The sequence below is a fragment of the Charadrius vociferus genome, unplaced genomic scaffold (assembly GCF_000708025.1).
Source record: "Charadrius vociferus isolate BGI_N301 unplaced genomic scaffold, ASM70802v2 scaffold806, whole genome shotgun sequence".
In the NCBI taxonomy this organism is placed as follows: Eukaryota; Metazoa; Chordata; class Aves; order Charadriiformes; family Charadriidae; genus Charadrius; species Charadrius vociferus.
In genome coordinates, this window is record NW_009649038.1 from 1,933,605 (window position 1) to 1,939,644 (window position 6,040).

Consider the following 6,040-nt stretch of genomic DNA (forward strand, 5'->3'; position numbering starts at 1 on the left):
CACTCCCGGTTTTCAAAAAAGTTAAAAATATGATGTACTTAACAGCACCTGTGTAACTTCCGCAACTTTAATAAAATCACGAAGATTGATCCTCCCAGTGCCATGATGAGCAGAAAGTAAAACTAAATGAGTAGGAAAATGAGATAAGGGGAGAGAGAAACTACATGGCATCCTATTTATCAAAAAAGCAAAATTAAGCACCAAGAGTAAGTGTATGTAAGCTGTCTCATTCATAATGAAGATTCCCTTTAAACCTGCACCTCACCAGATAAGCCTGCTTCCTGGATATATTCTACTCCCTTCACCTTGACTCACAAATACTGGTGTATTAACTCTTTCTGTTCTGGGTGGACTCCCATGCAGCCCTGAACCTTAGCTGCTGCTGTACAAAGACGTGTACATAGCTTTTAGACAGGAGACTTGCCCTTCACCCAGGCATATAGGCTCATTCATCAGTGTTAGACAAAAGCAGCATAATCCCAGCTTCTCAGTTTCTAGGGGCATATATCTGAAAAGTTAAAGAACGCATAAAGACCGAATGACAATCTGAAAGCACCTTTAGAAGAACTCAAAGAACATTTTAAGTATTGAGATGTCCGAGCCTTGTCACATTAGCTTCAAGAATATTAGTTCAGACAGCAGAAAAGAGATATTGAATACGGTAAGAAGTCAGGTGACAAAGAAGGAGCTCCATCCTGAGTAAAACCAGAGAGATGTTTCCAGACAGATGATTTTTCATTACACACACAAAGGATTCTCTTCATTTTGCATTTCCAATCCAGCTCCCTGAATGCCAAGAAACTCATAATTTTAGTGGCTCAAATTAATGTTTCCTGCATTCTGTAGAAAAGCTGTACATATGCCTACTTATCTTCAATACCCACAGACCTGGCTGGCATACCCCACATTGAGCTCAGACCTGGTTTACACAGAAGAGATTCGAGCCAGCAAAGTGAAACTCTTGCTGACAAAAGTACAAGGAATCACTTCTTTGAATGACACACAGTCGAGCACCACACAACCAACAAGCACAATGCTTCTCTGCTCCTTTTAGCCCTAAGCCCTAAAATACCCCTATTCTTCCGACAGAAACCACCTAAGTCCTATTGGGAGGTAGTTCCCAGCAGCGTGACTTAGAAGTTTCTTTCTTTACCAGCCTCTGCTCCCGACCAGTCACCTGAACCCAAGAATCCTGCCTGGAGCGGGAAAAATTTAGTGACCTAAGGCTGATTAGACAGAATTGTTTGACTGAGGTATTACAGAAGGGTTGCAACCCAAGGGCTGCTAAAGTAAGCAGCAGGAGCGCTTGAAACATTTGCGGCGAGGATGCAGTTCCTAATGCTATTCCATGGAGCAGAAAATCTGGAGCCAGCTCAGAAACCAGGGTTTTCTTCAAGAAAACCTCTGTCATTTTATCCTTAGCTGCTAATTGCAGGCACCTCCTGGGGCTACAGAGTGCAGCTGTAAGGAGGAGTGGATGGAAAGGCCAAGACAGACGCAAGATTTGACTCTGAGGAATGAGGAATTCTCCGAGACCCAGCAGGACACAGCCAGACTTGGCATCCTCACCGCTGAAGACAGGAAGGAAGGGGAACCAAACAGAGTAAGGTACAAGTTTTACATGCATGCTGCCTTGAATTAGCTTTATGCTTTTGTAATTTTCACTTAATTAAGGACTGTTTTGCAGGGCAAGAGTTCAAAAGAACACAGAAAGAAAAAAAAACCACAGAGAGAACACACATTTAATAATATCAAAATAGTTTCAAAGCTTTGACAAGGGACAGTTGCTTTCCTAGAGCAACACCAGCATTTTACTCTGAGCAACAGCGCTTGCTACATATTCCACTCGTTTCTTACAGCACCACGCTATAATAACTCGCCATGCACCAAACTTGTCAGTGGTATAGAGATCTTCAGAGTGCATCACCCACAACACGCTGTGGGACCTACAGAGACCACTGTAGTGACCTTTATCACAACTTCAGCCATGGCTTCAGGGAAAACAGTCCTTGTCCCCTATCACTTCCAACAGTAAGACCAGGCAAAGGGTGCAATTCAGACCGTATCAACAGTGGGCAGGCCGTTAGAAGCAGCATTTTGGAACAGGGCAACACTTGTGTCTTACTTTCATGACAAAAGAATACAATATTTTACAAAAGAATGAAGAAGTCATGATAGCTTGAACTTCAACAAAAAAAATAAATCCAGGTATAAGAAAAAGCCTTAAAATAAAAATAATCAAAGAGTCTAAAAACTCTTCACAAGAGTTCAAAGCTTGTTAGTATCATTTCAGTGAAAAACCATGAAAAAGACCCGTAGATAACATAAGCAGTCTCGGCTCATTAATTTCAATGGAGCCATGTGGAGTTCAATGAAAGGAGGATATGGTCCCACCTATACCTCAGAGCACTTGAAACTGGGTGTCTGACATACGCATCCAACTTTCAACAAAGGTGATGCTGAAATAAGTTTTACCTATAAAATAATTTGTATGGTGTTTTCCGCTGTCTGAAGCAATAAAACCTATCTCATTGTTCTTTACCTAGAACCTTATTATTTTAGAAGAATCTGCATCTGCACCTACAGAAATTGCATTTTCATGGCACCATCTGAAAATTCAGACCAGAACCTTTTACCTGTGCTGTTCCACGTATGAGGCACAAAAACGCCTCCTTAATGTGAAAATTGGCATCTTTGAATACTTAGAATTTTGTTTTTAACTTGTGGACTCACTATGGAGGAGAAGATCTTACTAAGAGAAAGCTGACTCATGGAAATAAGTTGTGCCTTTTATTCTGAACACAGCAAGGCTCAATATCATTCTCATCTACCATAGAAGTGATTTCTGCAGCCCAGGACTAGTTCACACGAAACTCATGGGTACAGGAAATAAGTATCACCTTATTAATTGGAAGATTTACAATTCTAAGCAATACTGCCGGGTAGTCACAATTACAGGTATCTTCAGACAGCCAGCATGAAATAGATGCATTAGAAGAGAGATCTGCAACTGTAGGTTTGTTTGGCTTTTGTTTGGTTTAGTTTTTAAAATTCACTGACAAGGTAGTACTGAGGAGAGAACAAATAACATGATGAACTCAAAAGAGCTGAATTGCACCATAAGAGTCTGGTGAGTTCCTACCATTTGCAGTTTTCTTTCATTTGTTGTTTCATTGCTAAGCATAAATGACCAAATTCTTGGCTTCTATAAATCATTTCAGCACAATAACCCTAACGGGAGTACTTACATGAGATAACACTGGCTGGGGACTCAGCCTACTAATCAGATGCAGGAAGTGAACATGAAGAACATGAAATCTAAAGTTTTGATTTTAGTGTTTTCTGGCAGTATATAAACGTATATAATAAATAGCAAAGCAGCTTCCCCAGAAGTCTCTGCAGACCCTGAGCTCAGACTCAAGGGTGGCCGCTGGCAGTCTCTGCTCTGCAAGTGTCATGGAAACCCCACAGACACTGTGCCCCAGTTTGGCATCTTTTTTGCGCTAAGACTTCCATGGTGGACACAGCTCTTTTCCATGGCCTTTGTGTGACTGGCTTTTCCATGCAGCAGATACATACTATTTTCTGGACTCAGTAGTTGAAAAGAAATGCCATTCTGATCATTCAATTTCATAATTGGTATTTATATTTTCTGGAACTAAACAAAAAAAAAATAATCCCTCAAATGATATCAATTTCAGGTTCACATCATCATACAGTAATGAGCAGATGCTCAAAGAGAAAACCAGGTACCCACATAAAGACAGACACATAAAACTGCATACAATTAGAAAAAAAACCCAACAAACTATTAAAGTTGTATCATGAGTATCAAGTAAGATTCTTAAAACTACAAGAAACTTTTTTATTGAATGTGTGTTAAAAACAGTCAACATTAAAACAATGGGCAGAGCTATTATCCACAAGCAAATGAGAAATTGCTCTGAAATCACAATTTTCAAAGCCAAGTAAAAAAAATAAATGGGTTTAGCGTTACCGCAGGCTTGTGCAAGGGCAACTGTTTACTGTGGCCCTTGATTAGAAACAATAAAGTTGCATCATACTTACTTACAGACATAAAAAACCCAACATTGTTAAAGGGTAACAAAAACCCTTTTCATCAAGAACTGCCAAAAACCGGAGCTAGCTCAGGATTGATTAGTCATCAATATTATTCAGCTATATCACATTTGTCTAGTTATCTATACCTAGATATATTTTTAAATCTCTTTCTCTTCTTCTAATAATCCCCATTATTATATTCTGGTTCTGTTCTTTACCAAACTGGCCACTACCACAGTGCTAGCGTCATACTCCTGATATATTAAATGAAGGATGAGTTTTAAATGAAATGAAGGAGGAGTTTTAAATGCAGAATGGACAAGAAATAGACATATTGTTCAGCATGTTAATGTGGGTATTTAAATATCTATTGATTAGAATGCTATTGAATTGCTTTGAATATAAAAGCCCGCTTTGGCCAGCCACTATGAAATATGACCTTAAAGGAAGTATTCTGAACTCATTACATTAGTATTACTAAAATGGAAATGTTTGGATATATGAATGACGTGGTAGGAAGCAGCAAAGTGCATCTGAAAACAACCAAACCTGGGCTGGATAGTAGTGCTCAGCTTTTTAAATCCATTATGAAAATATGAAACCTCAAATACTGCGTACCCCACTTACAACATTATTCTCCTGGCTGAAATAGTCCAGCAGCGATAACTCAGACAAGCAAATCCAGGCTGAGAATGAGATCTTACAACTGCATATTAAGAAGACATTTTCAACTTGAAAAGATGGTGATATGAGACATGAACTGTCAAGGGAAGTCATTGAGACCCTTTAGTATCACATAACAAACCCTGTAATGTGTGAATATTGAAGGGCTACGTTCTCTCATATATGTTTTAAAAAAGGGGAATGGCTCAGGCAGAACAAAAATCCTGGTAGATAGATATGCCTTTTCAAGTCCCTGGGGCGAGCAGTTTTCAGTTTCTATTCTGCCTACGGTATCCTTAGCTCCATGCTGTATTATTTCATGCTTTACTAGAGAATCTTACAGGATAAGAATTCATGCCTCCAAATTCGTCATTGAAATGTATTTATAAAGATGAAATATATGGTATTTTAAAATACTTTAAAAGAAGTCTTGGAAGACTTTAACAGAATACAGAAGTTGGGTTTGGTCTTTAAATTACCACTTTACCTTCATACACTACTTTCTACCAAAAGATCTTAAAACACATTACATCTCATACAATTTTTCTGAGGCAAACCCGATTATTTTTCAACAATTGCAGAAACATCATTATCTGAAGACCGAATGATTTGCCCAAGGTCTTTAAGATAAATGTACGGCATGTTCTCTCATCAAAGCCCATACCATTAACTCTCCCTCCTCTCTTTTCTCCCACAACCGCCAAGCATGAGCCAAGTGTAAAGAGTTAACAAGGCAGAGTTCGTCACCATTCCTTCTGCGACCCGAGTGGTGATGCTGACAGTGAGAAACCCCATTTCTTCCACTTCCACTTTTATTAAAAAGAAGAAAGAAACACCACACCAAAACCTGAAATGATTATCTAGCACATCAAATAGTGAATTAAATAACATAAAAGTTTTCTGCCATTTCCCAAGGGTTGCATGTGACAGTAGGAATAAGCAGTAATACACAGCAATTTCGGCACGGGATTTTGGGGATCCAAGTAGCTGTGAACACACCTGAAGTTATTAATAATTACTGCACTACGCAGACTAATTTTGCTCCCCAACCCAGCAATCGACCGACGTCCGCAAACGCTAGAGGGCAACAGCGTCGCACGGAAAACGTCCAGGAGGAGAGGAGAAAGGGAAAAAAGTCCCCCCCAGCTGAAGGGTTGGTGTGGGTACCGCACCAGGCGGGCAGCTGCTAAGTGAGCGAGGAAAGAAGAAAAACCAAACAAACCCCCAAGAAACACCCCCAAACAAACCCGAAAACGCTTCCCCGTGCGGCGGGACGCTCCCGTGTGCCGGAGCCCCGAGCAGCGCCGCCGCCACC